The sequence below is a fragment of the Cupressus sempervirens genome, chromosome 9 (assembly GCF_028749045.1).
Source record: "Cupressus sempervirens isolate cs-2001-9-10 chromosome 9, ASM2874904v1, whole genome shotgun sequence".
NCBI classification, from domain to species: Eukaryota; Viridiplantae; Streptophyta; class Pinopsida; order Cupressales; family Cupressaceae; genus Cupressus; species Cupressus sempervirens.
Window position 1 is genome coordinate 298,802,654 of NC_143126.1, and position 23,248 is coordinate 298,825,901.

Consider the following 23,248-nt stretch of genomic DNA (forward strand, 5'->3'; position numbering starts at 1 on the left):
AGTCACATTCATTTGTTACTCACATTTCACAAGATCATATCAACTTCACAATCACTAATCACACATCATTATCATCACATCCTTCATCTATATTAACTTTGCAAATGAAGTTCTTTACTTATACCAAGCATATTAGTAAATTCTTCCTTAGTTGGCTCATATAACATCATTAAAGTCATCTTATTAAGAAATAATTAAAACAATAAATCAAGTTTTTTAACACAATTTTTGACATGGTCTATTTTGTGTTGAATCATCATTGTGTTACTAATTCCTTCATAACTCAAACTCAATTGATCGTAAAAACATGTGCACTAGTATACATCATCATTATGATGTCCTAAATCTCTAGTTAACCATGCAAGAGAATAATCCAAGGGTATATTCTATTATCATCAAAATTGTTATGTTGTTGTAACACTATCTGACACTTAGACAATTTTCTTTACAAATGAGCAAGACTAATCTACAAAACAAATATGTTTCCATAAATGACAACCATAACTTACCTTATCTAATTGATTGGAAATATTTCCAACAATCTACCCCTTTGGCATTTATGGCAACATTTTGGGAAAATTGGTTAGGTCCCAAACATTTTGTCATACCAATCAAAACAAATAACCATAACATAATTAAAAACATTTGTATTCATGTTATGAAAAGGTTACATCCCTTATAGCTTCCTATTACAACTTATTTCTCCCCCTTACAATTACAATTAATTACAATTTTCCATATATCTCCCCCTTGAACATTATTGACAAAGGTATCAAAAAGAGACTACCAAAATCTGGTTGTTGCATCAAAACTTGGAAAAGCAATCACTGAAGTTGGTTTTTAACTACACAAAATGTTTCTTCCAACTTTCCTTCAGTGCATCAAATACATTGATAAGTGCACATAGGACATATGTGGCCAACTCTACCATGTTCATGTTTGTAGCGACAAACTTGTCATAAGAAGATTTTGCTAACAAACATTCCTCCAATTGATTCTCTAGCAATGTTACTTGTGGGAACAAGTGTTCTCTTAGGAGAGTGAATCTCTTTAGAGCTTTCTCCATTTATTCTTGTAAGTCCCTAATGCTATCATGAAGTATTTGTATTGAGATCTCAATGGTATCCATCTTCTCATTTTTCTTCAAAAAGTTGTCAGTGACCATCTGAAGCTCAGTTACCTTTTCTTTGATTTAATCATCAAATTCTTGAAGATAATTGTGTGCCAAGTTGCACTTAGCATAAGCCTATTTTCCTTCCTCTATACACTGTCTTAATGCTTTAATACATATATTTAAAGTTTCTATATTATTTCTCATATTAGTGCACATGATATTAAGAAGTTTACCATCATGCTCTATTTGTGCTTGAATTGTAGCCATATTTGTGAGTGTTGTGAACTCATCATCAAAGGCTTTACACAAAGTTGTTGCATGTTGTTGAATATCTATAGGGGTGTCAACAGGGCTTACTACTTTCTCTATTCTATTCAAAACTGAGGTCAAAGTCTTCTCAATTGACTTGATTGATTTCTTCTTCTCAATAAATTTACTCAAAGAAGATAGGATATTTTGTGCTTCATCTTCTTCATCTGATTGTGCTACTATTGAGGTGACCACTACTGCTTGAGTAGGTGGTGTGAATGGTGTTACTGTTGCTAGTGTCAAGGGTACATTTGAAGTAGCTACTTTACTACTAGGCTCAATTTCCTTTGTAGAAGGTGCTTCTTATTCCTTTGGCTCTTGATCCTTTTCTTCTTCATTAGAGGTACTATAGTCCACAATATTGCCAACAATGCTAGCACCAAACTACTTGAACGAGTCCTTAGTTTTGTCAACTATCACATTAGTGTTATCTACTTGCATAGATTCACTGCCAATTGTAGTATGTGGTGAAGAACTTGGTATAGCTATTGGTTCAAAACTATGAGGAGGACTACATGCTATAGGACTAGCTTCCTTTGTCTGCACACACTTCTTAGGTTTCAAGCCTGCCTCCTCTGGCTGCACACTTTCCTTAGGCATCTAGCTTGCCCCCTCCATCTATGCACTTTTATCTATCATTGGGCTTGCCTTTTCTGGATGCACACTCTTCTTAGGCATAGTAGACATGTATGAAACTATAGCCTCTTGAGTTTCCTTATTAACTTCTTATAATTTCCTCCCATGAGGAGAATGGGTCTCTTTTTATGACTCAATAATGGTGTTATACCTTTCAAAATTTATGTTATTTCTTCCTCATTATTTACAAAACATAACTTTCTCACCATATTTATTCTTATTTGTTTTTCTTCCTCTACAAATCTACTCTTTCTATTTCTCAATCTATTATAAAAGTCTTCAAGCATCTGACCTCTTATACTATTAAATCTCTTATCTTTAAGGATCATGTTTCAAACTACAACATTTTCTAGCTATCTCCTATCCATATTATTATACAAATCATAGTATTTATTCAACTGTACAAAATTATTGTCATTAATGATTTTCATGTTTAGATTTTCTACCTTTGGCTTCCACACTTTTCGCTCTATCGATGTCTTTGCTTCTTCATCAGCTAGCTCAACTAGTCTATCACCAGTTTCTTCTTCAAATTTAGATGAGTTGATCTTCAAGGTTCTCTTTTTTCTTGGGCCACTTGTAGTTTGCTTCACTCTTCTTTTAGGAGGTGTTTTGGTCTTTTTAGGCTTTGTGGGCTTCCTTACAGTTGATGCTTCTTTAGTCTTCACTAGATTCCTTAGAGGTTGCTATTGCACAACTGTTGCATAGGGCACATTAGGTATCTGTACACTTGTTTGAGAAACTATGACCTCTTTAGTAGGTCCTACCACTATAATAGGTGTAGGGGTCAAAAGCTTAGATTGACCACTAGCCTTCATTTCCATAGCTATCCCTTTCACCTCATCAAATTCTTTTCTAGTCATCCTGAATTCTTTCAAAATAGAATCAATTAATCTCTCCACTATTTTCTTGGAATCATTCATTACTTGACTAGTTTTGACTTCTCTCATTTTCTTAGAATATGTCCCCCATCTAGGACATTTAGAATCAACTTCAGAATGAAGGATCATCTACACATACCCTTTAATCCATTCCTCACTCATCTCATATCACATAGGTTCAATGAACTTTACCCAAGGAACTACTGCCTCCATACATGTGAAATATATCTCAACCATAAAACAAAATTCATCCTTATACTTCTCTACTAGCATAGGAGGTATCTAATACCTTTGCTTCATTTTAGCTTGGAAGGATTTCATTATCCTATCAATATCACTATCTCTGACTGTTTTAGGACTTGACCTATATGCTCGAGTGATTAACTATATTGCACACTCATTTTCATTCCAATTTGTGATTCTAGGGAACTTCTTATTAGTAGAGAAAAATATATCTGTCAATAGGGATTCAAATCTAAAGACTACACTCCTTGATTTCTTGATTCTAGATATGTTGTCCAACAATTGTGTTCAGATAATGTCACACATATTAACCTCTCTACCTCTTACTACTAAGTAACCTATGTGAAGAAATCCTATAGGTATTGAATCTATCTTGGATCCATGATTGTACTTATATCCCAAAATCTTACAAATTAGTCTCACTCCATCATCTTGAATGGTGCTAACTTTCATGTTTCTACCATCAAAATATGTATTGAGATTCATCTCAACTATCTTGCACACACTCTTAATGTTTATTGGATTGCATCTTTCATTGCCCAAACTTGTGACCTTGTGAATTAGGTCATTATCAATACATATGATAGAATCTCCCAACCATAGAAAATCATCATGCACTCTACTCAGAATTATCCTTGTCCATTCATTATTGTTGAAATCCATGTAGAACATATGCTTAACTAGGTTAATTCATTCTAGGTATCTATGTTCAAGTTTCAACAACAAGTCATTACTACACATTTTCTCTAATTACTTATGAATTTTTGAATCACCTATGCTTTCATTGTTGTAATGAATATATCCTCTTATATCTTCAAGGTGAAGAACATTTTTTGAAACTCGCAAAAATGCTCCAATAGGGTCATCAAGAAAAGAAACAAATGAGTGTTTCTTGAAATTGTACCTAGGTCTATTGCTTGCATTAAAGACTTCTTGTCTTGCCATTCTTGAAAGATTATACTCAACAATTCAAAAAATACCTCAATTTTGCATATTAGGCTTTTTGGAAACTTCACATAATTGCAAACCTCTTTAATTATCCAAATCTTGCTTCAGTCTCACACATAAACTTCACACAAGTAAATGATGTATGCAAATCAGTTTGTATCCTTTAAATCTTTTGCAATCTGCACTTCACATTAAATGCATATCTGCCACTAGTTCTGTATATTGTCTCTTTGCAATAGAGAGATAAATCTTCTTGCATATCCTTATCCTGATCTTATTAGGAAATGCACACTTTACTATAGACTTCTCTCAATATCTACTACATATTGTCAACTGTGCAACCTTTGATACTTACTCTAACATTAGTTATCAATAACTAATACTCTGTTTCACTGAGAGTGCTTAATTTTGGTAAGAAGAGTCATAAACAATAAGTGACTTTATTGTCTTGTTAAGTAAATCTTCTATAACTATATGAGAACTTTCTAGTTCCTTTTCTTTTACAAATGATTCTTTTAATTCATTTATCTGCTCCTTCATTTCTTTCTTCAAACTATCATCATTTCCTCTATTGTTCCTTCTATAATTTTGATTCCTCTTTAGATCTCTTTTGTCCATTATGAAAAACTTCATTGTGTGTCCAAAGTTATTGCATACTTGACATATAGGTACATTTCTTTTCTATTCATTTAGGTGGTCATCAAGTGCTCTATAATTCCTTATAATGTGTCCAAGATTGTTGCATCTATAGCAAACAATTTGTCTTCTTTCTCCACTTTCATTACCGTGAGATCTTCTTTTATTTCCTACATGGTTAGTATTCCTATATATCCTACTATTTGCATTATTTATATCAAATTCAGGTTTCTTACAATCTATTGTGTAATGACCATATCAATGACAATTATGGCAATAAAACTTTGAAATTGGTTTGAAGCACTTACCTTTGCAATCAACTTTAGTGTCTTCAGGTTCATCACACCAGGAAAAAGATTCCTTTCTTTTGTTGTCCATATCTTGATCAAATTTTTTAACTTTTTTAGATTGAACAACATTCTCTTTTTCTTTAGATGTATCATCTATCTTTCTTAGATCCTCATTGACTTCAAGAGTATCAGGTTCTTTTCTCTCAATCAATTTCTTGGGAGATTGTCCAAGAAAGAATCCAAGTCCAGCCTTGTCATAACTGGGTCTTTGTGCACATATTTGTTCTTCAATCTTATTAGTACTAGTATATAATTACTCAAGTTGTTGTTTGGTTTGTATCAACTCACCTTTCACAATAGTGTTGTATTTCTCTAATTCTGCATGCTTTAACTTAATAGATTCCAATTTAGATGGTACCTTTCTTAAGTGAGTTCTTAGATCAACATTTTTAGCTTAATTTTAGAGTCATTCTATCCTCCATTTTTCTTAAGATTCAGCTTATGTTCAACTACCTTTAACTCATGTTTTATGAGCTCATTTTCTTTCTTCAAATCTTCAATGTCATCATCACTAGTTTTCTTACTAGATCCTTTTTTTCTTTAGGTCATCAATTTCATCCTTTAATTCACCAATCTAGGCTTTTGCATCCTTGGATATATCTTTAAGGCCATCTCTTTCATCAGTAAGGAGATCAATCTATTCAAGTGCTTCTTCAAGATTCTTCTTCAATTGTTCCATATCCATATGGATCTTATTCAAGCTATTAAGCCTCTTCTAAATAACCAAGCTTTGATACTAATTGTTAGAAATAGATAATACTAAGAGGGGGGGTGAATTAGTATTACAACTAGATATTATTAATTACTTTACTACATGCATAAAAAAGTAAACCAATAATATTGAATAGTATAAACAACCAAAAAAAAAGAGGGATCATAACACCATATTTTGTTAACTAGGGAAACCCTAGCCAAGGGAAAACCCCAATGGGGGTGAAACCCACTAGATGATTCACTATATAAAGAATTTGGTTAACGATATTGACCCTGTTAGGAATCTTATGAAGAATGTATAGTGTCTTGAGTCCCTATTAGGAGACTAAGCCTTTTTATAAGCCTCAACCCTATTAGGAGTTGCTTCAACCCTATCAAGAGTTGGTGGATCATATAAAAATGTGTGTAAGAAGATCCCACTACCTTAACATGCACCTATACAATAAGATCTTTAGGAAATAAGTATACATACAATTCTAAGATACTTGTTGTACTTCATAAATCTTCTGATTAACAATTCTTCATACAAGAGTGATTGCACAAAACTTAATCTGAAATCATATCTAGCATAACAATGCTTCACATCATATATCACAAAGTCACATTCACTTGTTACTTGCATTTCACAAGATTATATCAACTTCACAAACATTGATCACACATCATTATCATCATGTCCTTCATCTATAATAACTTCACAAATGAAGTTCTTTACTTATACCAAACATATTGGTAAATTCTTCCTAGTCAACTCATATAACACCATTAGAGTCAGCTTATTAACAAATAATAATTAAAACAATAAACCAAGTCATTTAACACAATTTTCTGACATGCTCTATTATGTGCTAAATCATCACTTCGTTACTAATTCCTTCATAACTAGAACTTGTTTGATCGTACAGACATACACACTAGTATATATCATCATTGTGATGTCTTGCATCTTTGGTTAACTATGTAAGAGAATATTCCAAGGGAATATTCTATTATCATCAAAACTATTATGTTATTGTAACACTATCTAACACTTAGACAATTTTCTTTATAGATGAGCAAGACTAATCTACAAAAGAAATATGTTGCCATAAATGACAACCATAACTTACCTTATCTAATTGATTGGACATGTTACCAAAAGTATGTTGTTCAAAGGAAGCTAGTTGTGCATTCCCAAAAGTTCAATGAGAGAGAATCTCATCAAGGAGAAGCACATTGGAGGATTGGCTAGAGATAAAACCATAGCTTTAGTTGCTAAGAATTATTAATGTCCACTATTGCAGCAAGATGTGAAGAAGTTTGTACAAAGTTGTAGAGTATGTCAGATGGCAAAAGGAGTGAAGTAGAATACATGGTTGTATTAGCCATTACCTATACCATAGAATCTATGGGAGGATGTCAGCATGGATTTTTGTTCTTGGATTACCAAGAACACAATGAGGGCATGATTCTATTTTTGTGGTGGTTGATAGGTTTTCAAAGATGGCACATTTCATTCCTTGCAAGAAGACTAGTGATGTTGTTCATGTGGCAAAGTAGTTTTTCAAAGAAGTGGTTAAATTACATGGTCTACTAAAGAGTATAGTGTCAAATCAAGAAACCAAATTTGTTGGGTATTTTTGGTGTACACTATAGAAGAATTTGAAGATAAGTTTGAAGTTCAATTCATTGCATCATCCATAGACTAATAGATAGACAGAAGTTGTAAATCATAGTTTGGGAAACTTGTTGAGATGCTTGGTTGGAGATAAGCCATAATGATGAGATACAATTTTACCAAAGGCAGAATTTGCATATAATAATTTTGCCAATAGGAGTACTAGTAAATAACCATTCTAGATTGTATATGAGTAGTCCCAAAAATGCTTTTGAATTGAGGCAGTTAGATAAAGGAGACATAAGTAGTGTTGAGGGAGAAGAATTTTTTGAATTTTTGAAGAACATCCATGAGGAGGTAAGGAAGCACATCATAAAGATGAATAATAGTATAAGGCTAAGGTATATGTGAAAAGGAGGTATAAGGAATTTCAAACTGAAGATGAAGTCATGGTTCATTTGAGAAAAGAGCATTTTCTAGTGGGTACATATAATAAGATAAAGATGAAGTTTGGACCATGTAAAATAGTGAAAAGATAGGATTTTGGAAATGCTTATGAAGTGGAGTTGCCTGCTAAATTGAATATTTCACCAATATTTAACATTTCAGATTTGATAGAGTATTATGAAGGAGGTAATGGAGATGAAGTTAGAGAAGTGCAATGGAGTATTCCAGTAGCTAGTTCAGTTACAAAGGAGATTGAGTAGATACTAGATAGTTGTGTTGGCAAAAGCACAAGGAATAAAACTTATGAGGAATACCTAATCAAATGGAAAGGGAGGCCAGTAGAGGATTCATCATGGCTAGCAAGGGAGGAGGTTAACTATCTTAGTTTTCCTTGGAAAACCTGAGATGTGACGGAGTCACTTCTCAAATTATCTTGGGTGTTTAATGCAGGAGCATCCTAGGTGTAAGAGCAATCTTGCATCACCCAAAAATATTTTTATCTTAGTCTTTTCTATTTTAATAAGGTCTAGTAGATAGGGAGGTTTCTATTTCTAGGAACTTTTCATTTTTAGTAAGTTTGTCATACAACCTCAGAATGTTCTCATTTTCTATAGGAAGGTTCATTTTAGACTTATACACTTACCATAAAATCTCATTGCTCTAGCTTAAGTACTGGAGAAATTATTGTGGATTTTCAATGGAAAAATTTGCAAAAAAATATTTAGGCTCATTGTTAGAGGCCTTAGAGTAACTAGATGAGGTCCAAAAACTCAATAGAATGGCACTTGAGTAGTTTCAAGCTTGTAGATCAGGAGCTAGCATTTTTGAAAAGTGGTAATAATAGCTAATTGAAGCATCCATTCGTGAGTTATTTCATTTCAAAGTTGGGCTACCTAAAATATCTAAAATAATTGTTAAAGATGTATTTGGCCAACTCTATATGTATCGTTAGGGTTTGTTAGCTTTAAGTATTAAGCTTCAATGTCTAGAACCTTCCTAGGTAGCATAAAATTGCCTATTTAAGAAAGCCCTAACTATTGTCCAAGACAACTTTGGGTGGTAGTTCATAGCTTTGTCTTGAAAATTACTATAATGAAGGTGCCCATGTAGATTAGCATATTGTACTTGTAATTTCACATTTGTAGGAAAAATAAGAAGTCCATACTTTGTATTCACATTTGTCGTTGTTTCTTGTTTTTGTTATTTGTTTATGGTATTAAGGGGAGCACCCTTCATCATGAATCTTAAGTTTCTCAAAGATTTCTATGAGCTAAATTGCATAAATATAAACTAGAGTCCTACTCAAGCATTTTTGAGAGGAAAAACAATGATATTGGTTAAAATTAAATAAAAAATGCATAAATTGTGTAACTTGAAATAATAAAATTCATATCTAAAGCTTATACTTAGAAATTGAATAACATGATTTACCATACCAATTCAAAGGGTGAGGTATAATCATATCATAATTTGGTAACTCTTTATTATCTTTCAACATCTCTTGAAGCTTTAAAATGAATCTAGACTAGGATTCTTGACCAATGTAGTCCAAACTAAAATTGTTCTTGTTTTTTTCAAGAAGTGAGATAATCAACTCTAATTGCCAAAAATCACCATACACAGAAAAATATGAATTGTAGAGGTAGGAAAATTTATCTTAAAATTTAAAATTAGGTAGGACTCATTTAAATTAAAGTGATGAATGTATTAAAGGGAACACCTACAATTAAGTGCCCAAATATGATTTAGATTAGAATTAATTAATAGGGGACTCATATTACTGAATAAATTATTAACTAAATGCAAAATGAAGTCTTGTAATGCATAATATAATGAGGAACACTAAAGAAATTTCTAGGAGAGTGTGGATTGGAGATTGGTGTAAGTGTTCCAAGGGGTGCTTGCACTTCTACTTAAGAGACTTAGCTTGTCTCTTCTAGGTAACTAGTCCTCCTAGGTCCTTCATTGGCTTAGAAAATTAAGTATTACCAATCCAAAATCTTCTTCAAGAGTTCTATCCTTTGATCTTACCCTTAGAAGACTAACAACCTTGTTTTAGTATTCTTCTCCACACTAACCTAGAAAGCTCTATGTGCAACTTGCTCATAAACTGCATTCTTCATTGTAGGGTCATCCAAGAACATGAGATCACTCCATCTTCTATCATTTTTTTCCATTTAGAAGGATCTTCAAGCCTTCTTCTTTTCAATATCAAGATTTGGTCTCTAGGAAGCCTAATTAGGCCTAATACCAATTAGCCCTAAAAATGACTAAGTTCTCTTTCTTACCAAAAATATCCAAGAAACTTGGTAAATGAATTCTAGATTTGAGAACCCCTTTAGATTTCCTAAAATATTCTATAGGTCTTAGAATCCTAGGTTGTCCATACAAGTGATTCCTATTATCTAGCCCCTAGAAGGCCTATTTCTTAGGACAAGATTGTAAACTTGTTTGAAAACTCACTCAAATGGATTGGTATGACCTCAATCATCATAAAATTTCAATATAACTATCCCCTTCCTAGAACTATATTTTTTTTTATACTTTACTACTCTACCCTACAAGAAATCTTCTTTTCTCCTATCCCAAACCTCTAATTGGGCTCTATATGCTCGTCTAGGGCTTAGCATTAACAATAGTTTCCCAAACTTCTATGACTCCTAATCTTACAAATATGTACACTAATGACTCCCATAGAATTTCCATCTATCCTTAAGTGTTTCACATGGCTAGATTTCATGGGGGAGCCATGTCTATATAGATTGGTCAGCACAAACTCGATGAACTATTCAGAACTTAAGCAATTTATTTAACCCTAAATACCTACTCAAATCTACTTGCCTATCAAATTAAAATCTCTCAAAACTAAACAAAAAATACTATTCAAGCACCAAGTCAAGCCTTTCAATCCATTTCAAAGCATTGTCATCACAAAAGCTCAAGAATTTACTGTAACATTGTTGCAGAGTTCTATTCTACACATAAAATTAATACAATCACCTCCTGCCCTAACAATATTTGATAATTGGTTAATATATGATGACATCTCCATAATTATAGGATATTTTGTTTGATGACCATCTCCTAGAATTTGGGGAATCTAAGGATAACAATGTGGCATGCAACTTTTGCAATTATTGCAAATGTTGTCATGACAACATTTTTACAACATTTGGCATCTTCTTGTTAAGCCATGATCCTATATCTTAGGACTTCTATCCTCATGATATCTTGAGGAACCAACTATTTAAATGACCCTAAGGCATCAAAATAACATCCACTAACAAGATTTATATGCCTAAGACACATTAAAGACTCCATCTCACTATTACCTCTAAACACTAAGAAATTGAAATAACAACTAACAATGGCTACTTAGTGACCTTAGTCCTAGTGACTAATTCACTTAGCTAAAATTTCAAATGACCTCTAAGATCTTCAAGAAAAATAACCTATGCTCTTGACTTGGCTAGAGCCAAGTACAAGCCAAAAATCTTTCAAACAATGGAGGTAGCCTAGGTGTGCTCTTGCACCATCGTCCCCAAAATAAGAAGATCAATCCACCCTTGGATTGATGAGGATAGGATCAACTCCCATCTTCTTGAACTTTGACTCTTTTATCCAAACAACATTAGTATCACTATGTCCATACCTCTTGATGAGGTGTTCCTTATACTCTTTTATTCTAGTCTTTTTGTAGATTCTTGTGTCCAATATGTTATCTAGTCCTATGGCTATAATAGTGGGTAGTTGTGAATCTTCCACATTTTTTATCACTTCATGAAGAGTCTGACTAACATCTTGTTGTGGCCCTCTATAATAGACTAAGTATACAATATTAAAGATTGGTAATAGTCCACTATCTTTTGGCAATTTAACCTTGAATGCATTGTCATTATATTTAGCTAATATAGGAAAAGCTCCTATCCTTCTCATTTTTAGCTTGTGAGAGACTCCTTTCTTCAGTCTTGACTTGTTAAGATGCACCATGACTAAGGCACCAATATTGAATGCAACTTCCCTTCTACTTTCATACACCTTTGATTTATATTTCATGGTGATCTTTGTCAATGTTTTCCTCACTATTTCATGAACCTCTTTCATGGCATATGTAAAATCATCAACATAACCACTTTCTTTCACTCCATCTTTCAAATCTCTCAACTCATAAACACCCCTAGGATGTAATCCACAAACTATCTCAAATGGACTCTTCCCTATGGATCTATTTATGGTGTCATTGTAGGCATATTTAGCTTGTCCAATCAAGTGATCCCATTTTTATCCATACTCCTTAGTCAAACATCTTAGAAGATTTCAATCACTCCTATTAACAACCTCGGTTTGACCATCAATTTTGGGATGGTAGGCTGATGCAAAGGAAAAGTTGGTGTCCAATCTTTGCCAAAGAGTCTTTCAAAAATGACTCATAAACTTAGTGCCTTTGTCTAACCAAATATTGATAGGTAACCCATGGATTCTCACAATTTATTTGAAGAATAGAGAGGTTATTTGAGTGGCATCATTAGTGGTTTTACATGGCACAAAGTGAGCCATTTTTCTAAACCTATCCACAACCACATACACACTATCCATGCCTTGTCTTGGGTAACCCAACTACAAAATCCATACTTAAACATTCCCATGGCCTAGTAGGAATAGGTAGTGGTTGGTAAAGGCTTGGATTTGAAGCAGTGCCCTTGGATTTTTGACAAGTAACACAACTTTCCACTAGGGTGTTTTTTAGTGGTGAATATTCATAATTTTGTGAATTTTAGAAAAAAATTGCTAGTAATTTGGCTAATAATTTAAGATTTAATGCAACCTAAATTGCCACATTATTATTAAATTTGGTTATAAAATATTTTAATTCACTCAATAATTTATTTTATTAAAAAAATTAAACTCAAAGATTCACCACAATATTTGATACATGATTAGACTTGATTCACCTAAATATTATATATTATAAAAGAAATTAAAATTAATTCACCAATAATTATCATAATTATTGTACACTCAAAAGTGTCCCACTCTAAACTCTTCTATCCAAACGATTCCATGAGTTTGGAATGCTTGGATGCCGGCTTAGAGCTCCCTATCCACAGAGTGCAAGAGAGTGTATTTCAAGTTCAAGGGCTCTCAGTTGAGCCTTAGGAATACTCTTCTTGCTAGTAAACCATGCAATGGGAGGTTCCAAAGACAAGATGCAAGAATGAAAATGTCTCAAGGAGTTCCTCAAGAATGCAATGCAAGTATGGAAACTAAGCTAAGATGATAATGAAAAATGTAGGTATGCTAAAACATGTATGAGAGTGTTACAATCCAACTATTAGACTATATGATTTAAGCTACATGTAAAAATGAAAGCTAAGCTAAGCTAGAATGCCATGAATGAGAGAATGTAGACAAGAAAGAGAAGTTCTCCACAAAGCTCTAAAGAAACCTGTTAGAAAACCTGCAGCATAACAATACTCAAAAGATGGATGCTTTGAGGGGGAAAGCTCTCTCCCTTTTAAAGTTGTATAGACAGTAGAGATCAAGATGAAGATGGTGGATGATCAATGATGGAATTTGAAAAGAGGAGTGATCCATGTGCACACACAAGTCAACCAATAGAATATAAGTTGACTTGTCATATGAGACAAAAGTCACACAACCTTTTCTTTTAATTGCAAAATAGAAAAAAGAATTTATATGTGCACTTTAAGTGGGTTAGAAAATGGGGTATTTTATTTAATTAAAAGGGAACGTGTTCTTTTAATCAAATAATGAACTTAGGATAGCATAGTCAAACTATAGGTTATAATCAAATAAATTGATTATTAGCAATTTGGTCTAGGTAAATGATTAGATTAATTTAGCCAAAATGTTGAAAAGGGGGCTAATAGTCTAGATGACCATTTTTAGGTGATTACAATTATTAGTTAATTTAGAAAAATATTACCAATATTTATTTTTCAATATTGATTTAAAATATAATGTAATTATCCTCATAATTTTCATGAGATAAAACATGTTTAATTTTGATTTGTAATATTCCATGATGACTAGCAAACTTCCTATTATTTTTGAGATTTGCCAATATTTTCTACTCAAAAATTATGATTGCAAAATAATAGCCAATGTAAATTATATTTAAAATAATAAAATTGAGAGATTCGCTAATAAAGATAATTTGGTTTTTCAAAATAATGACAGATTCGCCAATTATTTATAATTGGAGGAGGGTTTCTTAAATTTTACCCTTCTTTACACATATCTCCTAACATCAAGGTTCATTCTTGGCCAATAATAAAACCTTGAAACAAGTTCTTGAGCTTTAGTAATTCCAAAATGATCACTCAAAGCACCATTATGCTTTTCTTGTATCAAATTCTCTCTTGTAGAGCCTCAAGGGACACACAACTAATTCGTCTTGAATAGGAGACCACTTTGCAAAGTATATTCAACATAACTACTATAAAAATGATTATCGTATTCAACCTATACCTTATATATGTCAAAAAAGTCTTCATCATCTACATATAGTTCCTTGAAATGATCCATCCTCATGCTTTTCAACTAAATTTCTTGGAGTGTGAGTGTTCTCTTAGATAATGCATCTGCCACCTTGTTTAGAAAACCCTTCTTGTGCTTTATATTGAAAGTATATGCTTGTAGGTACTCAACCCACTTCATGTGTTTGTGACTTAACTTCTCTTGTGAATTAAAGAAACTAAGTGTTTAGTTGTCTAAATACACAATGAATTCCTTGGGAAGCAAGTAATGTCTCCACTTTCTTAGAGCTTGGATCAATGCATATATTTATAGATCATATGAGGAATATTTCCTCTTAGCCTCATTCAACTTTTTAGAATGAAAAGCTACTGGTTTTCCCTCTTGGCTTAGAACAAACCCAATGGCTACATTGCTAGCATCACACTCAATAGTGAAAATATTTTCAAAGCTTGGAAATACTAAAATAGGTTGAGTAGCTATCTTTTCCTTCAATAAATAAAATCTTTTATTAGCATGCTCATTCTGTACAAACTTAGTTTTCATCCCCCCCTTGATAATATCTAACATAGGAGCATAAATTTCATTAAATTGTCTTATGAATTTCCTATAGTATTATGCAAGACCATGAAAACTGCTTACCTCTATTGATGACCTTGGAGGAGGCCAATTCATTATAGCCTCTACTTTTCTTGTGTCCATTTTCAGATGACCATGTGATAGAACAAACCCAAGGTACACTAGCTCTGATTTTATGAAGTCACACTTCTCCAAGTTGATCATCAACTTCTCATCATGTAGCTTCTTGAAAACAATGTCAAGATGTTCTAGGTGCTCACTCCTTTTTTTTCTATAGATTATTATATCATCTAGATACACAAATACAAACTTTCCTATATAGTCCTTGAGAACTTCAGTCACGAGTCTCATGAATGTGGAGGGGGCACTTGATAATCTAAATGGCATGACAAGCCATTCATATAGCCCTCCATTGGTCTTGAAGATTGTTTTCCACTCATCTCCTTCATGTATCCTTATCTATTGATAGCCACTCTTCAATTCTATGTTGCTATAGTATTTAGCTTCACTTAGGCAATACATTAGGTCTTAAATCCTAGGGATAAGGAGCCTATACCTTATGATTATCCTATTTATAGCTCTTGAATTAGTGTAAATCATCCAAGTTCCTCCTTTCTTAGGTGCAAGTACAATTGGTATGACACATGGACTAATACACTTCCTAATTAGGCCTTGGTTTAGGAGTTCTTGGATTTGTCTTTCTATTTCCTCATTTTGTTGAGGGGTCATCTTATAGGATGCTTTGTTAGGTAGGGTAGATCCTCAGATAAGGTCTATCCTATGGCTTATGGCTCTTTTAGGGGGTAAGGTTGATGATTATCCATCACCTATAATACCTTGGTAAGCTTGCAATATACCTTGAATTTCCTTAGGTAACTCTACCTTGTTAGTCTCCTAATTGCCTTCATTTCCCTCCTTTTGTCTCAGCACCAATGCAAAGCCTATAGCTTTACTTTCCTCAATAGTTTTTAAGAACTCCTTTTCACTCACCATAAGTACATTTGGACCAATTTTCTTTGTTTCAACATCTTCCAACAATGATTATATCTTAAAAGTCCCATTCTCCTTCTTAACAGTATAAGAGTTCTTTCCTCCATCATGGATAGCTTGGTGATCAAATTGCCAAGTGTAGACACTCAAAAATGGTTCACGTCTATGGTTTCATCACATTTTCATACTATCTCATCCCATTTCCTCATTTCACTAATTCCAATCCTTTAGCCAACTTGATTATATCTCAACAATACTTTTTATCATTCATATCCTCTTTCACATCAATTACAAATAATTTTGGAACCATTTCAGCATCATCAAAATCATATCAAATCAACTTGAAATCACCCCAAATCTACAAAAATCACTTAGAATCAACCATAACTGACCTAAAACATGTCATACATCCCAAATCAATCATCATCCATCTAATACTAGGCATTTTTGTGGCTTTCAGTACCTCAGAAACCTATCAATCTATCAAACCTATCAATCTAACCTTAGTACTATCATGGCTCTCAGTGCTAGATTGAATTGTCATTATTTTCATTCAATCATTGACATTTTCGAGTACCTTTATGTTAGATCATGACATAATTAAACCATTTGAATAACATTGATAGTTTTTGTCAATGTTATTATGATCAACCATATCAATCAATCTTGATCCTATAGCATTTACAATATCAGTTAAATGTTACATGTCCTTAATTCATGTCATGTGCCCTTGTCATGTTATCAATTTTAATCAATTAATCAATTTGACCATGGATTTGGTCTACCCATCATTACCCTAGTCAATTTTCATAGTCATCACATTTTCATAAAAGGATATTGTTGCATTTATCTAATCAAATTGGCCAATCATCTACTAATTTTCTCTATAGGATTAAATGAACCATAATTTAATCCTATGTCATCCCAATCATTTCCATCTCACATTACTAATTATTCTTCCTAATTAACATCCTCAATTAATTAATTTTATTAATTAATTGATTCATCATTTGCAAACCATGGAAATTCACAATTTCCTAAGTCATATTTTCCACCATTAATTTCCATTTTCTTATTTTCCATTTGTGTGGATATATGGATTTTAATTCAAATATTCTGCATAATCTTGACATCATCATGACACATGGGCATGACACATCATGGATTCTATCCTTATGATTGACTAAGAATTGTCATAATTTATATATTCTTATTCCTTATGCATGTCTGTATTTGGTTTCCATTGTCATAGATTCTTGGCTTGAAGTGGGTTTGAGGTGTCACATGATGCATCATAGATCCTCCTCCATTTATAGCCATGTTTTACTTCTAAGCATCATACAATCCTACATTTGGCATCTTGGGTCATATGTGGCATAGATTCTCAAAGGAATCTCTTACCAAGTTGCATATCCAAAGTGAAAAGTCTAATTCTCTCATCTTGTGTGTTGATTATAAATTGAGCATTCTTCCTCTCATTTCTGGTCCCTTGGTCCTTCAAGTCCCTTGAGTCCTAACTTCTTAGTCCCTTTATGCTTCAAATCACTTCTAGTACTCTCATATCATATACATTTGCTTTCTAATTGTGTGCATTATAGGCAATTGGAGCTACATCATATGGAGAAGAAAGAAAGACATGGGAGCTACAAATGAAAGAGGGGGTTTAACATTGTGTTGCTTTCTTTGTTTATTTGGATTTCATGGTAGACTAGAGGGTATCAATGTATGTTTATTGAGTTTGTGATTTGCTCATAGTATGTTAGGTATTAACCCATTTTCTACCCCTACACGATGGTCTTCCTAGGAGCAAATGAAATGCATCCATAGGTAACACATCACACAAAACCTTATCCTTGTACCTTCCAATGGAGAACTCAACCCATGCTTACTCATTTAATAACAAATTTTGGACTTTTTTTAACCGAGTGACCTTGTAAGGATTGGAGTGGGATATTCTTCTCAACTTTAACTTGTTAACTACTTCATCTGACACAATGTTGTATGTAGAGCCTAAATCTATAATGACCCTACATACTTTACCCATAATATTTTACTTTATCCTAAAAAAATCTTTTCCTTGGCTTGGCTCCTCCTTCACTAGCTCTGTGATCAAATTTCTCCTCATCATGAGGTTCTCTTCTTCTTCTGAATTCAATAGTACTTCAACATGCTTGTCTGCTACATTAGACTCATCTTGAACTAAGCTTTTCCTCTTGGTGATGAACCACTTTCCTCCAGGCATCTATAAGTAGGGTGCCCCATTTTATTTCAATAGTAGCACTTCATATTGGAAAATTAGTTGCTTCTTCCTCCTTGTCCACCACTCCTTCCTCTAGAATTAGATTTTCTTCCTCTACCAATAGTACTTGAGCTTTCTTCTTATTGTTCACTAAATTTTACCACACCTTGAGCCCTTGAATTTTAAATTTTCCCTCCATAGACACCTCTTTGAATTTTACTACCCTTTCTCTTAGCTTTGCATTTAGAGGTTTCTTTCTTTATCTTGCTTTTATTTACTATCTTCAAGGCCATGTGGTAACATTGCCTAATGGTTTTGAAATTTACTAGGATCATCTCTTCTTAAATAGACCATTTGAGGCCATTCAAGTATCTTGCAAGCTTGATGCTTTCATCTTCAACTACCTTGGAGCTCAAACATACTTTCTGAAATTCCTCAATATATGCTTGGACATCCAAATCTTTTTGCCTAAGATTTTGTCTCCTCCTATGAAGTTGAACTTCATAGTCATCAGGAAGCTAGGTCTACTTTACTTTGTTTACCATACCCTTCCATGTAACTTTAGGACCTTTTATATCCTTTTGTCTCTCAATTTGCACAAACTTCCACCAAGTAAGATCTAAACCTCTTAATCTAGACTTGGCCACCATAAATTTTTGTACCTTAGAGATACCATCACGTTCATAATGGTTCTAAATACTACCAATCTAATCCACAACTGAATATGGATCTATTTTTCCACTAAATAGTGGCACTCCTTCTAAAGCTTTGTCACTCAATGATTTAAATGCCTTTAGGAATGTCTCTTCAAGAAGAACAAGATTAGGTGTTGGTGCTTCCTCCTCCAACTATAATTCCTTCTCCTTTTCTTATTTTTCTTCCTTCAGGCCAATCCTCTTGTTGAGCCTATCATATTTGTCTTGGACTTCACCCAAGAGTTGCTCCATTTGGGTTAATCTCTCTCTTAACAATTTGTTATCTTCTTCTTGCTCCTCAACCTTCTTGGCTAATTCAACATTAGTCACCATGGTTCCACCTATTGTATTCTCTCCTACTAACTCAATAGGATACAACATCAACCACAAGCCTAATCAATTCAAGGCTCTAATACCAATATGGTATAATTATTCCAAGGGGTGCTTGCACTGCTACTTAAGAGACCTATCTTGTCTCTTCTAGATACCTAGTCCTCCTAGGTCCTTGATTAGAAAATAAATTCTATATTAGAACAGCCTTTTGGATTTCCTAAAATATTTTCTAGGTATTAGACTCCTAGGTTATCTCTATAGGTTATTCCTATTATCTAGGTCTAATAGGGCTAGGAGGCCTATTTCCTAAGACAAGACTGTAAACTTGTTTGAAAATTCACTCAAATGGATTGGTATGACCTCAATCATCATAAGATGTCAAGATATGACTATCCCCTTCCTATAACTACACTTGTTCCATATTGTACTACTCTACCCTACAATAAATCTTCTTTTCGCCTACCCTAAACCTCTAATTGACCTTTGCCTGCTTGACTAGGGCTTAGCATTAACAATAGTTCCCAAAACTTCCATGACTCCTAATCCTAAAAATATGTACACTAATGACTCCCCTAGAAATTCCATTAATCCTTAGATGTTTCTCATGGATAGATTTCATGGGGGAGCCATGACTATACAAATTGGTCAGCACAGACCTAGTGAACTATTCAGAACTCAAGCAATTTATTTAACCCTTAATACCTAATCAAATCCACTTTCCTATCAAATGAAAATATCTCAAAAATAAAAAAAAATACTATTGAAGCACTAGGTCAAGCCTTTCAATCCATTTCAAAGTACTGTCATCACAAAATCTCAAGAATTTGTTGTAACATCATTGTAGAGTTCTATTCCACACACAAAATTAATACAATCACCTCCTTCCCTAACAAGATTCAAGCCTTGGTTAATATACGATGAAATCTCCATAATTATAGGGCCTTTTGGTCAATCACCATCTCCTAGACTTTAGAGAATATGAGGATAACAATGTTGCATGCAACTTTTGTAATTATTGCAAATGTATTCATGACAACATTTTTACAACATTTGGAAACTTCTTGTTAAGCCATCAACCTATATCTTAGGACCTCTATCCTCATGAGATTCCAAGGAACCAACTATTTTAATGACCCTAAGGCATAATAATAATATCCACTAACAAGATTTATGTGACTAAGACACATTAAATACTCAATCTCACTATTACCTCCAAACACTAAGAAATTGAAATAACACCTAACAATGGCTACTTAGTGACCTTGGTCCTAGCGACTAATTCACTTAGCCAAAAGTGCAAATGACCTTCTAGGGTCTTCAAGAAAAATAACTATGCTCTTGGCTTTGCTAAATTCAAGTACAAGCCAAAAATATTTCAAACAATGTAGGTAGCCTAGGTGTGCTCTTGCACTAGAGACCCTAGTGAAGGTGTATAATTTACAATTATACACATACATACACACAACAATACATGTAAAAATCCATATTTGTTGGCAAAATTTCAAATTCTATTTGAAATTTAAAGAATTATTTCAAAATTTATATAAACTCTATATTTATCCTTTAATATTTACATATATGGTACATGTGTAACTTGTTAAATGTGTGTACAATTTTATACCCTAAAATGATACAAATAAATAGATGTTCCTATTGGAAATGTAATGAAAGCTAGTAACTAAGAGGGGTGGGGGGTGAATCAAGAACCACTTGAACTTTTTCTACTTAACCCACTTTGTTAAGTTGTCTAATCTACTTGCATGCAACAAACATAAAAAAGTAAAATAGCAACACTACAACACAATATTTGGTAACCTAGAAATCCTCTAAGTAGAAGGTAAAATTGGGGTGGGGATGACACCCACAATGCTTCACTGCTACAGTAATAAAGTTGGCCTTTTAAAGGTTACAAATGTTTACTTTTGGTGATCTTACTTGATTAAGAGAAATAAGGACTATTAGGTCCACCTTGTGTAAGGATTTATACAATACAATTAAGTATGTACACTATTAAGAGTTTTTACAAAGGACTATTAGGTTTTCCTAGTTAAAGGATTTGGGATTGATGCACCTGCTAGTATGAATTAGTAGATTGATCTCTGCTGTGAAACTCTAATTACTAATGAAGATCCTTTGAAGAAAACTAATCACCTAAATGTAATAGACGTGTCTCTTCCTTTCCTTAGAATACTTGTAGCCTTCAAACAATATTCTCTTCCATATTCACTAATGTACTTCAATTTCATACATCTTATTTTTGGATAAACAAAATACTTCATACTTATATCCATCCAAATAATTCCCTCATAGGTTGGCTATAACATAACTAATTCCAAAAATAATTACCAGGTCAGCTTAGTTTTGTAACTTGGGTCAAATGGCTTACTTAGGTGATGTTGAAGACACTCGAGCAACACTGTCACCTTGGCTAACTCTGGCACTTAGCTAGTACTAGATTCTTAGTTCATGTTGATCACTCTGTAGCCACTTCTAACTGAGTTCACACTACTCTTCCATCTTGATCATTATATTGGAATAAGAATACTATGCTTAACTCAGTTCTCACTCAAGCTTGGTGGATACTATCAGCTTGATTGACATTGCAGCTTAGTGGGAATTCTCAACTTAGTTGACACTAAAACTTTATGCAATGTTAACTTTGTTTGCTTGGTTCCTTTGTGAGCTTGGTTAACACTGTATACTAGTGACTTGGTTACTACTATATTTTCATTATCACTAAGTTTTTTGAAACTAATTGGCAATATATTTTTCCATGAGATTAATAGTTCCTATGTAAAATATACAAAGTATGTACTTGTGACACAAAAAAGGACTAGTCTTTTAAGGAGAGAAACTTAACAAAACAAATAATATGGTCACAATGCTATGTAGGTCAAATCTCATAAGTGGCACCCATAAGGTGTACCTCCTGCATGAAACCTACTTTTATTGGAACATTTTCTTCATAATTACACTTTATTTTGTAAAATATAATCATATTATAAATAAATGCAAATTTAGTTCCAATCTTGGTAATCTATACTCTTGCCTTGTGTTCCTTAATGCTTCTAAATTAATATGATGCTCCAATTTAATCCTTCCTTTATAAGAAAGTGAAAACCAAAATTACTTGAAGTATTCTCTATGCATAACTCCTTTTAGTATTTTTATCTCCATAGTAATCTATCCTTCACCTGATCTATCAAGAGATTAAGATGAACTAACTACAAACTATGTATAGAATCTAAGTATCTAAACTAATAATTGTATTACATCTACTATCACCTTACATGGCCAATTTTTAATAGAAGAAAACTTAAATAATGTTATTGGCATACTAAATAATGGAGATAATATCCATTGGATTAATAAAGATATCATAAAAAGACAACATAATTGTGTACAAAAAAAGTGAAAAAATAGGCACATTTTTTAAGGAAGAGAACACATTTTATAACCTCTTTGATATCTTAGGTTGCATCATTGATAGCCTATAGGTTGATGGAGTGGACACTACCCTACAAAATCTTACATTATTATACTAACTAATCTTAGAATAAATCATTAAATTAAAGGCTACTCTTATGGGGCCAAGTTGGGCTAGTATGAGGGAAGTTTATAAGAATTAATTTAAAAGTTATAAAAATTTAAAATATAGTTTCAGGATCTTTTTGGTAATAATAAATTCATATTAAATTGGATATGTTCTATATCCTAACATTGTGATAATTATGTTTCTTTATGTTAAAAGTTGAGTTATTTTCAATTATCTCTAGCTCAAGAGGAAAATATAGAATCATAAGAGGTGATATCATATGTTATGAACCTAATTTTGTGTGACAAGTAACTAGTAACATATTTTTATAAAACATTATATGAGGAGGAGGAATAATTCTTTTTATGGAAGTCAACAATGATTAGTATGGGGCTTTTATCTCAATATTTTTTAATTTGTAGTGATGTATCATAGTCTACATTTGGAGGGTGTTTCTTAAGGTATTATAGAAAATAACTAGCATGGCTATGAGTTTGAGGATGA